Below are 13,185 nucleotides of genomic sequence, written 5' to 3'. Positions count from 1 at the left end.
TCAATTGAATACTATTTGACTCTTAAAAGGATAAAATACTGCTTTTTGGGAGAATAGATGAACTTGAGATGATTATGCTAAGAAAACTATGTCAGAAAAGGCCAATTACTGGATAATTTTACTCGCTTGTGGAATATAAAAAAATAAAACAAATGGACTAACAAAACACAGCAAAAATAACTGAGATTTTGAGAAAATATGGTGATTGCCATAAGAGAAGTGAAAGCTGTGTGGAAGGTATGATAGAGAGGGTCAATTTGATAATGTGAAAGCATTAGAATCTCAGTGGTAGGTATGGTGAGGTATATACATATATTGTATATAGCTGTAGTCCTGAAATTTATATAGTTGTAAACCAATGGTCAATCAATACAATTTTATGTTGAAAAGAAATGGGAAAAGTTGAGGTGAATCTGCCGCCAGCTTGCTTCTCGGTCCATGCTGCCGGTCGCGCAGCCCACCCAGTGTCCGCCGCTGCCGCTGCCGCCATGGAAGAGCACGTGGACACCATGTCCCCCCAGAGACCTGCCCGAAGAGCAGCAAGACCTGTGTGGTGCACTACACGGAGATGCTTGAAGATGGAAAACAATTTGATTCCTCCGGGACAGAAACAAGCCCTTTAAGTTCATGCTCGGCAAGCAGGAGCTGATCTGAGGCTGGGGAGAAGGGGTTGCCCAGATGAGTGTGGGTCAGAGAGCCAAACTATCTCCCCAGACTATGCCTACGGTGCCACTGTACACCCAGGCATTATCCTATCAAATGCCACTCTCGTCTTTGGTATGGAACTTCTAAAACCGGAATCACAGGAATGGCCTTCTTGCTAGCTCCCGGGTCTTGTATGTGCCCTGGAGAGACCTGGCACCTCCAGAAGCGTGCACGCGAATCCATATGGAACTTACTCTGATGTTCCACTACACTCTTTGTATAAACATCTACCCCGACTGAATGTGTCCTATCACCCAGCTTGCTCTTCCCCTTTCTCCTTGTATGTGTGTTGACCTAAACTATATGCCATAAACCTCAAGTTACTCATTGTATTTCGTTTTCATTTTGGGGTGATGATTCAGCTTAAGTTTTTTGGATATAGGTTTCCAATTAAGTATTAACAACACAAGTAATGGGTTAACTTTAGAATAAGAATGAAGGTGTATGTGTGTGGGGGGGAGGGTTTACAAGAATTTTTATTTTATTTTTTTGGATGAAATTTTTATCTATTATATATTAAATGTTCTTGCTGCTGCAAAGCCATAAGCAGATCTGAGGCACTGTTGAGGGCTGAATTATTCTCCCAAGTAGAAAGTTGTCCTTGGGTTGAATTAAAAGCCCTCTTCAAAAGTGGGGAGGGAGGAGAGAGCCATTGCCTCCACTGCCCCCCCTTTAATCCTCTGCCTTTTAAAAGAAGATTGTTTTCGCCGTGATGGACACTACAGGTATCAGTCCCCTGGCCAGCTGGAACCTCTGAAGCCTTCTTTGTGGCCCCGCCTTCCCACACCCCTAACCCCCCCAACCTGTGGTTTTTCTAATAGATATTCAGGCCTTTTGTAATCTCCTACCTATCCAAACTTCTTCCTAAATTTTAAGAACTTTAATTGAAAGTTTAAATTGAAGGTGCTCTTTGTAGACACTTAACACCCAGTGAAAGCCCAGTCATCATGATAAATCCTTGAGTGTTCTCTTAAGAAAATGATGCTGGTCATCGCAGCTTCAGCATCTCCAGTTTTTTGATGCTCAGTTCCCCTAGCTGATCTCAAAATTTCTTGGCATTTCCTTCCCTGTTCTCACTTCTTTGCTGTCCTGTGTAGTGATTTGGTGAGAGAAATTATTGCTGCCTACCCCTTCCCAGCCCCTGCACTATATATGAGTTTCAAGTTTTATTATTGCAATAAAAGTGCTTTATGCTGGCTTTTCTAAAAAAAAAATGGTAAAAGTTGAAATGGGTAAAGAGATAAACTAGTCTAGTTACTTGTCTTAAAATAGTTTTATTTTATTCTGACAGTAATAGGAAGCTACTGGATATCTTTAAGGTTGGGAAGTTAAGTGACCTAATTTATATTTTAAAAGGATGACCCTGGAGAATGGACATTACCAGGACAAGAAGGTGAGCAGAGAGCCTACTAGGAGGCTGTTTGGGAAATCTAAGGTAAGGGAAATGATTGGAATAGAGTGTTTGCAGTAGATGTGGAGGGAAGTAGATGGATTTGGGATTTTTTTTTCAAGGAAGAATTAGTAGGGAAATCTAATGGACTGGAACATGCCAACATTAAGAGGTGGAACAGGGAAAGAGAAAACAATCAGGGAGAATGTGGAGAGGCCAGTGAAGTAGGAGGAGAACCAGGTGAATTTAGTGCCAAGAAGTTAAAAGAGAACAAAGTAAGGAGAGATGCGAGTGATTAACCAGGTTGAATGCTGCCTAGATCTTGAATAAGACAGGGACAGAGGGGTTTCTACCCATTAGTAATATGTACGTCATTGATGACCTTGACAAGAGTAATTTCAGTGGAATTTTAGGAATGTAATTCCAATTGGATTAGACTGAGTTTAGAAACAGAGATAATACATTGGAGACAGTAGCCCCAGACAATACTTTGAAGATGTTTTTCCGTGATAAAGAACAGAGACTTGGAGCAGTAACAAAAAGGTAACATGCGGTCATGAGAGGGTTCTCTTTTTCTTGTCTGTATGCTGATAGGAATGACCTACTGGAATGGAAAAAGTTGGAGATGTAGAAGATAGTGAATTTAGGTTCCAGAAGATATGAACTAGAGAAAAACTTAGACTTAAAAGATATCATTGCGAAAGCCTTTAGCACTTCCTTGTGTTTAGCTTTTTCTAAGATATCTTTTCACTCTTCTCCTTTCCTTTATTATACACCAGAAATTTTCATCATAAAGAATAGGGAAATCTGCTCTATAATGACACTAGACATGAAGTGTAATCACTCTTTCAACAGGGTTGTACTGCTTTGCAATGATTTCTAGACCTGCAGTATAATCACCATCATTGACTTGTTTGACCAAATATTTACTACTACAAATTTTACAAAGCTGGTACTTTTAGGGCTAATTATATTATTTGTAGACTTGTAAGATAGCATACTAAATCAGATATAGGCACTATGTACATACCTTCATGACATTTGGTCCCTACAGTGTTCTACATGTATGTAGCTTAAGCTTCTGCAAACTAATAAAGGGATAATCATCTAGATGATAATAATAGTTATCATTTATGATTTGCTTACCATGTGCCAAGTACTACAGTGTGTGATATAAAGTATATACATATGATACTAACACACAATTTATATATAGTTTTGTTTTGTCCTTAAAACATGTATATTAAATTGCTACTGTTATTATTTCCACATTAAAAATTAGGAATAGAGAGTATAAGTATAGAGAGTATAAGTATAGAGAGTATACTCTGCAGTATAGAGAGTATAAGTACCTTACACTGGGCCATACATCAAGGAAGCTTATGCTCAGGTCTGTTTGACTGAAATTCATGTACTTCATCACTGAAATGTATTGCTTGATTTATTCTCAGAGACTGAACTCAGGATACTTGTGGTAATTCCAACACTTAACTAAATCTGCAAAATACAAATTTGATCAGGTCATGGTTGAAATGTTAGTACATGTTATCTTCCCATAGATTACTTTGATGGGCTCCCAACAAAGTCTGGGAGCCGGTTTGCTAGCAAGCCCCAACTCTTCCAACATTTCCTTGGGTTGTCATACAAATTTGGAAGGATCACCTTATACTTCTTTAACATGGATAACATCCTTTTCAAAGTCCTGTAGAAAATCTGGTCTTTCTAGTTGTCTCCTGAATTCAACAAAGCTGAAGAAGTGGCCCCAACTTAATTTAACCTATTTTGGGCTGTGAATCAATTCTTGAGGCAAACAATTAGCTGGTGTTTCTTGGCAATTTGACTCCTGAGATAATACCTATGTTTTCCAAAGTGAAAATTCACTCCAATCCTATACCACAGACCTCTATCTTGGCATCTTATTGCCACCTTCTGAATGGGACAGCACTCCCTCAACTAGATAATTAGTTGAACATCATCAGAATTTGGAGGGAAAAAATCTTTCTGGCAGCAGAGCAGGAAATTCACATAAGGTATGGACTGGTAAGTATCCCATTCAGTTCTAGGTAAATCAGAACCCCAACCCCTCACCCAAGTAGATAAAAACACTTTTGGGCCTTAGTTCATTTTATGGCTCCATCTATAAGACACTCTGAAAGACAGTTGTCTATGATGCAGTTAGACCAGAACTATATAGCTGGGTGGAATCTCTAAAGTTCTATCATATTAGGACTGATGATTGGAGGAAAGGAAACAATGAGAGTGGACTAGATTTCAAGCAGTAAAACATCCATCATTCCCAGAGTTTAGAGGAATGTTATGATTCCAGTAGAAAGGCAGATTAGGCAAACAGGTGAGAAGGAAGAGATTTGAAAGCAAATACTGAACAATGAATATTGTTTTTCCCTCAATGTTAGATTTTAGAGAGAACTCTGAGTAAGCCTGATCAGCAGTGACCCAAGCACACAGCTGGGCTTTCCTGATGTATCTGTCCCCTTTTCTTTGCCTTGGTTGATTTTGTCATCAGCCACCAGGGCTCACAGGGTGAACTCCTATCCCTTACCCAGAGGCTTAAGAGTCTTTGGGAAGGTAAAATGGAACATCCATATGCAAGGTGGGTGACAGAAATCAAGTGGGGAAAGATGCATTTTGTTGTGGTAATTTTGTCAACTCTTATTATTTCTGTTCAACACGGTTGAATATATAAATCTCATTAGAGGAACCAGAAGAGGGATACATGAGAAAACATTTCCAGGAGGCATGGTTCCTTCACTCTATTAATAATTACTACTTGAAAAAGCCTGTAAGTGCTTAAGATGTTCATTTTTTTAAACAATTGACTGAGTCTTTTATTTATACATATAAGAAAAAAGTCAAGTGGGGAGAGGAAATCATCTGTTGCTGTAGAAATGTGAAAGTCACATTTTTGGCACTGTTCCCTGGTTGATGTCATTTTGGGGAATGTGCTAAAGGCCATGATTTTCCAGAAGGAGCAGATTTTTTTCATAGCACACTGTTTGTGGGTACTTATTGCCCCCTCTGAAGTCAGGCCAAAACCAAACTGGGCCCTTTTCTGTCTTGTTTGGCAGTACCATAGCAAGTCCACTTTGAAGCAGGAGTCCAAAGTCTTTTCTGGTCACCATGTCTGCCCACACCCTGAAACTTCTTACACCTTCTGAATCTTCTCTTTAAGGGCCTCTCAGTCCCTTGGCCTTTGTGCAGGCTGCTGGGAAGGTTGGTTTTCCACTGCTGTGTGGAAGCACTAAGGGCTGCCAAGATTGTGTGTGTGTACATGTGTGTGCGAGTGTGTGTGTGTGTGTGTGTGTGTGTGTGTGTCTAAGGGCAGTCACTGAGCTGACCACAGTACAATATGAGTCAGAGCTTGGGCTGAGATATTCTCATTATTTCTTACGTTTTAATTGGCTACAAAGCCAAAAAGATTACAGATCTTACTACCATTTTGTAGTAGTCCTATTCCTCTCCCTTTCTTCTTTACCCAGCCTAGTCTTCATGTTGCTACATGGAATTGTCAACAGATTCTTTAAAACCCACTTGTCCCCCCTTGAAAAGCACTGCTGACCCTGGGCTCAGTCATCAGCACCCTGAGAACAGACACATGCCCCAGTTCGGCTGCACAGGGAAACGCCCTATACCAGTGTCCCTCAGCCATCCTCAGGAAGTGGCCCTGACTCCAGGTTTGGCCTCCAGCACCTTGGGAGTAAACACATATCCTAACACAAATCATGCAGACACTTGCCCAACATCAGCAACACTTGACCACCCTCCAGAAAGCACCCTCAACCCTAGGACCACATAACAGTACCTCAGAAATCAGTGCACATCCCAGTCTTGAGCAACATCACCGACCCCCAGACACCCTCTGGAAAGCACCTTTAACCCTGGGATGACCTACCAGCACCTCAGGAAACAAGGAAGGCCCCAGTGCAGGCTATGCAAGGCCCTGCTTGACAGCAGCAACCCCCAGCCACCCTCTGGTGAGTGCACTGGCCCAGTGTGAGAAGGGTGGAGACACACCTAGCAGAGGTGAAACCCACAACAGTGAGGTCCTGGGAAAAAAAGGGGGGGATGGAATAATACAATGAAAGGCCAATGAAGTCTGAGGAGGAATAAAATACCACATGGAGAATATATCTCCAGAATCCAACCTCAAAGACATGGAATTTATGTTCCTCCTACTAGATATAGAATTCAAGCTTGCCATCATAAAGAAATTCATAGAACTCAGAGAAGATTCAGAAAACCAGATCAAGGATATGCAAGAAAATTCAGAAAAAATGAATGCCCTGAAAAACAGAGTCAATGAACAGAAGATTGAAGATGATACTCTAAAGAAGGCAATAAGGGAATTGCAGATTGAAAAAAGATTAAAAGAGGAGATGAAAAATACTCCAGTATGCTATAGAAGTATAATAAACAAATGGAAGAATGAATCAGTGAACTTGAAGATGTGACTTTACAAAGAGCAAGATGGAAGATGAAAAAGAGAAACAGGCCAGTCGGATCCCCCCAGAGGGGGATCCAGCCACCGCCAGGGCAGACAGCAGGCATAGGGAAGTGCCCTTCTGACTCGCCATTTTAGAATAGGGATCTTTGCCTTTGCGTCTAGCACCACTGAGACTGCTTGGAACTGGGAAAGGGCTACCCCCACAGCCAGAGGTGAGCTGAGGGGTCCCCACACGTCAGTCTGAGCCTAGAGGGGGATGCAGCCACCACTGGGGCAGACCACAGGCACAGGGAGGTGTCCTTCTGACTCACCATTTTAGAATAGGGATCTTTGCATCAACCGAAACTGCTTTGAGCTGAGAGGTGGCTGACCCCACAGCCAGAGGTGAGCTAAAAAGCCCCCACATGCCAGGCCCCATCTGGCCGCCAGTCACCAGTCGGATCCCAGATGTGGATACATCCACTGCTGGGCAGACCACAGGTGCAAGGAAAGCGCCCTTCTGACTTGCCGTTTTAGAATAGGGAACTTTGCCTCCAGAACCCACCTAGACTGTGTGGAATTGGGAAAGGGCTGCCCCCACAGTCAGAGGTGAGCTGCAGGCCCCCACAAGCCAGGCCCTGCCTGGCAGGGAGTCAGAGCCCGGAGAGCAATACAGCAATTTGGAGCCAGGCGGGCAATCCAGCCACCCCCACCTCCAGGGCAGTCTGTGGGACTTCAAGACACACCTTTGGAATTAAACAAATACAGAAGGAGGAGATATTCTGTGACAGCGACCATTAACAAATTCATAGTACCACTGCCCTACTGGACTTCTGGTATAACAGTATTTGACTCGACTGGACCACCAGTTTCCAATATCCCAGAAAGAGCACACCAAAAAGATGCCGGCCAGTACCAGTCACACAGTGTCCCAATGCATAGGACAAATTAGAAAACAAGCAGGGAGAAGGAAAAAAGCAGCAGGAAGAAGAAAAACTACAAGCAATCAAGCAAGTCCTCTGGGAAAAAACACACCACAAAAAGAAAATCAGCCACCAGATTGCAACAGTGACATGGAAGAACTTATGAGCCTTCCAGATAGAGAATTTAAAATTGCCATGATTGAAAAACTGACAGAAGTCATAAAGGAAGACAATGATAAGGGGAAAATTATCAACAATGAGAAGAATGAAATTGAGTTCCCTAAAGAGGTAAATAAAAGAAATGCAGGAGATCAAAGGATTAATGGAGGAGCTTAAGAACTCTGGGAAAAGCAGTGAAAGCAGAATAGATGAAATGGAAGAACAAATAAGTACTCTCGAAGACACAGAAATAAAAAGAACTAAAACAGAAAAGGAAAGAGAAGTACGATTGAAAAAGAATGAAGAAAGACTTTGGGAACTATCTGACTCCTTGAGGAAAGGAAATATAAGAGTTATAGGAATTCCAGAAGGAGAGGAGAGAGATGTAGGAACAGAGAAAATATTCATGGATATAATTGAAGAGAACTTCCCAAATGCGAAGAAGGAGCTGAAAATTGATATACAAGAAGCAAGAAGAACACCAAACTTCCACGACGAAAGGAAAAATACAGCAAGACACATAATAGTAAAGCTCCCAAGAATCCAAGACAAGGAAAAAAATAATGAAGCTGACAAGAGGGAAGAAACAGATAACATACAAAGGAAAACCAATCAGGCTGACATCAGACTTCTCTGAAGAAACACAATGGGCAAGGAGAGAGTGGAGGGACATAGTCAACAGACTCCAAGACAACAAATGCCAACCAAAAATACTCTATCCTGCAAAGCTTTCCTTCCTCTATGAAGAAAGAATAAGGACCTTCCCAGACAAACAGAAACTCGGGAATTTCATTACGACTAAACCCCCACTCAAAAAAATACTACAAGGAGTCCTAAAGCCAGAACCAACAGAGGGATGAATAAGAATGAAAAAAGACAAAAAAAATTTATAGAAAATAAATAAATAAAACCAGAGAAAAGACAAACAAAATGGAAAATACAGACGCTAACATATCGATATTAACTCTAAATGTAAATGGACTGAACTCTTCAATAAAAAGACAGAGTCGCATGCTGGATTAAGAAACAAAACCCAACCTTTTGCTGTCTCCTGGAAACACATTTAACTACAAAAGATAAAAAGACTGAAAGTAAAAGGATGGAAAACAATCCTACAAGCAAATGGACAAAAAAAGAAGGCAGGAACAGCTAAACATATATCAGCTAAAACAGATTTCAAACTCAAAAAGGTAAAAAGAGACCCAGACGGTCACTACATCAAGGGGACGATACTGAAAGAAGAAATAACACTCATTAACATATACTCACCAAATAAAGGGGCACTGAAATATATCAGACAACTATTATCATCTCTGAAAACACATCACAGAAAACACATACGTAGTAGGAGAATTCAACACACCACTATCAACAATGGATAGATCAGCGAGACAAAAAATAAGTAAGGACATTAAAGCTCTAAATAAGGATCTAGACCTCATGGGCTTAACAGATATCTATAGATACACCAAAATTGAAATCATACCAACCATCTTCTCTGGACATGAAGGCATCAAACTAGAAATAAATCATAAAAAAGAAGGCAGGGATCCCTCCCACCTCATGGAGATTGAAACCCACACTACAGGAAGACTGGATTAATGAGGAGATCAAAGAAGAAATTTAAAAATACTTTGAGCTAAAGACAAAGAAGACACCAATTTCCTAAATGTGTGGGATGCAGCAAAAGCAGTAATAAGAGGAAAATATATAGCAATACAGGCGCACATCAAGAAACAAGAAAGAGGGCCTCCCTGGAAGCACAGCGATTGAGCGCTGGGTTGCAAAGCTGCCCGCAGCTTCTGCAGTGCCTGTTAGATCCCTGACCAACGGGTAAGTGTCCTACATGGCACGCAGAACTCTCCTGCCACCCGGTGCTCCCCTCAGCAGTGTGTTTCATCAGTCTGCCTGCTCTGTTCTCCGCTCTGACTCTGGTGAATTCTCTCACCCTCTAGCGCTTCTGACTGTACCCAGGGCTTGTATGTATAAATAAATAAATAAATAAATAAATAAATAAATAAATAAATAGATAGATAGATAGATAGATAGATAAATAAATAAATAAATCCTTTGGGGAAAAACAAGAAACAAGAAAGAACTCAAAGAAACAACCTAATCTCACATTCAAAGAACTAGAAAAAGAACAATAAAAAACCCTAAAACCAGTAGAATAAAGGAAATAATAAAAATCAAAGCAGAAGTAAATGAACTCGAAACTAAAAAAAAACAATCCAAAAGATCAACGAAACCAAAAGTTGGTTCTTTGAAAAAATAAATACAATAGACAAACCCCTAGCCAGGCTCACAAAGGAAAAAAGGGAGAAAGCACAAATAAATAGGATCACAACTGAAAGAGGAGAACTCACAACAGACACAGCAGAAATCAAAAGAATAATCAGAAACTACTATGAACAGTTATATGCAAACAAATTCAACAATCCAGAAGAGATGGACAAATTCCTACAGCTCTACAATCACCCAAAGCCTGATAAAGAAGAAATAGAACACATAAACAGACCAATTACAAGCAGTAAAATTGAAATGGTGATCAAAACCCACCCCAAAAATAAAATCCCAGGACCAGATTGATTTACAAATGAAATCTACCAAACATTCAGAAACGAATTAGTGCTTATACTTCACAAACTCTTTCATTCTATGAAGCCAACATTACACTAATACCAAACACATTCTATGAAGCCAACATTACACTAATACCAAAAACAAACAAGGACAACACACAAAAAAGAAAACTACAGGCCAATCTCTCTAATGAACACAGATGCAAAATTCCTCAATAAAATTTTAGCTATCAAAATCCAACAATGTATCCATAAGATAATTCACCACGACCAAGTATGGTTCACCAGGGATACAAGGATGGTTCAACATCCAAAAATCAATCAATGTAATCCAACACATCAACAAAAAGAAATACAAAAACCATATGATAATATCAACAGATGCTGAGAAAGCTTTCAACAAAGTACAACACCCATTTATCATAAGGGCCCTTGAAATTCTCAGGATACAAGGAACATACCTCAACATTATAAAGGCCATATATGACAAGCCAACAGCAAGTATCATTCTCAATGGTGAAAAGCTGAAAGCATTTCCATTAAGGTCTGGAACAAGACAAGGATGTCCACTCGCACCACTGCTTTTCAATATAGTACTGGAAATCCTAGCCAGAGCAATAAGACAACAGAAAGACATACAAGGAATCCAGATAGGGAAGGAAAAAGTCAAACTATCACTATTCACAGATGATATGAAAATATACATAGAGAACCCAAAAAACTCCACAGAAAAACTAATTCAACTCATCAATCAGTTCAGTAAAGTGTCAGGATACAAAATCAACACAGAAAAATCAGTGGCCTTCCTACACACAAACAATAAATCTGAAGAAGAAGAAATCAAGAAAACCATCCCTTTTATTATTGAAACAAAAGAAATCAAATACTTGGGAATAAACCTAACAAAAGCGGTAAAGGACCTATAGAAAAAAAATTATAAAACACTGTTAAAAGAAATAGAAGAAGACACAAAGAAATGGAAAGATATCCTCTGCTCATGGATTAGAAGAATTAACATTATCAAAATGGCCATCCTACCAAAAGCAATCTACAGATTCAATGCTATTCCAATCAAAATTTCAATGTCATTCTTCAAAGAAATAGAACAATTATTGATGAAATTCATATGGAATCACAAAAAACCCCGAATAGCCAAAGCTCTCCTGAAAAAAAGAGAAGGGAATGGAGGCATCACACTCCCAGACTTCAAACTCTACTACAAAGCCATAATCATCAAAACTGCATGGTATTGGAACAAGAACAGACATAGAGACCAATAGAATTGAATAGAAAATCCAGAAATAAACCCACAGATTTATGATCAACTAATCTTTGACAAAGGAGCAAAGACTATGCATTGGAGCAAAGAAAGTTTGTTCAATAAATGGTGCTGGGAAAACTGGGTTGCTACATGCAAAAGAATGAAGCTTGACCACTACCTCACACCATACACAAAAATCAACTCAAAATGGATTAAAGAACTAGACATAAGACCTGAAACCATAAAATACATAGAAGGAAATATAGGCAAAACGCTACGTGATTTGCACATCAAAGACATCTTTACAGACACATCACCCAAAGCAGTGATAGTGAAGGCAAAGATAAACAGCTGGGACTACATCAAATTAAAGAGCTTATGCACAGCAAAAGAGACAATAACAAAAACAAAGAGAAACCCCACCAACTGGGAGAACATTTTTGCACCCAACACTAATGATAAAGGACTGATCACAAAAATCTGCAAAGAGCTGATGAGACTCAGCAACAACAAAGAAAATAATCCAGTCAAAAAATGGGCAGAAGAGCTAAAAAGAAACTTCTCTGAAGAGGAAATGCAAATGGCCAACAGGCATATGAAAAAATGTTCAACATCACTTGCCATCAGGGAAATGCAAATCAAAACTACCATGAGATACCATCTTACACCAGTGAGAATGGCACATATTAAAAAAAACTAGCAACAACAAATGTTGGCGAGGGTGTGGAGAAAAAGGAACTCTTCTGCACTGTAGGTGGGAGTGCAAACTGGTCCAACCACTATGGAGAGCTGTGTGGAGATTTCTGGACCTACTAAACATAGAGCTTCCATATGATCCAGCAATTCCACTCCTAGGTATTTACCCAAAGGACACAGAAACACCAATTCCAAAGAGCACCTGCACCCCTATGTTTATAGCAGCACTATTTACAATAGCTAAGCTTTGGAAACAGCCCAGATGCCCAAAAATAGATGACTGGATCAAGAAGATGTGGTACATATATACCATGGAATATTACACAGCATTTAAAAAAGATAAACACATGCAATTTGCAGCAACATGGATGGCACTGGAAGGGATCATGCTCAGCGAAATAAGCCAGAAAGAAAAAGAAAAATACCAGATGGTCTCACTCATACCAGGAATCTAGAAAACTTAAATAAGGGACCAGGAAATTGAATAACTATAAGAAAGTGAAAATCAACAAAAATTATGAACCAGAGACACTTTTTGTGGGGTAGGGGGAGGGAGGGGAGGGATTGGGGTCAGAATGGAGGGGTTGAAATTGTATGGGGAATATAAAAATAAAATTTAAAAAAATTTCAATGACGTTCTTCAAAGAAATGGAACAATTATTGATGAAATTCATATGGAATCACCAAAAACCCTGAATAGCCTAAGCTGTCCTGAAAAAAAAAAGGAAGGGAATGGAGGCATCACTCTCCCAGACTTCAAACTATACTACAAAGCCATAATAATCAAAATTGCATGATATTGGAACAAGAACAGACACACAGACCAATGGAACTGAATAGAAAATCCAGAAATAAACCCACAGATTTATGGTCAACTAATCTTTGACAAAGGAGCAAAGAATATGCAATGGAGCAAAGAAAGTTTGTTTTATAAATGGTGCTGGGAATACTGGGCTGCTACATACGAAAGAATGAAGCTTGACTACTACCTCACACCATGAGCAAAAACCAACTCAAAATGGATTAAA

The 13,185-nt window shown here is 39.7% G+C and overlaps 1 pseudogene across 1 annotated transcript; it reads left to right on the top strand.

The window, feature by feature from the left end:
* The first annotated feature begins 568 nt into the window (after nucleotides 1–568).
* LOC311187569 (peptidyl-prolyl cis-trans isomerase FKBP1A-like) lies at nucleotides 569–824 on the top strand (annotated as a pseudogene). Its single transcript has one exon. The product of its transcript is annotated as a peptidyl-prolyl cis-trans isomerase FKBP1A-like (transcript).
* Nucleotides 825–13,185: the final 12,361 nt, after the last annotated feature.

Source organism: Talpa europaea (genome assembly GCF_964194135.1).
Source record: "Talpa europaea genome assembly, chromosome: X".
Classification (NCBI taxonomy): domain Eukaryota; kingdom Metazoa; phylum Chordata; class Mammalia; order Eulipotyphla; family Talpidae; genus Talpa; species Talpa europaea.
This window is presented reverse-complemented; position numbering and strand designations above follow the sequence as displayed.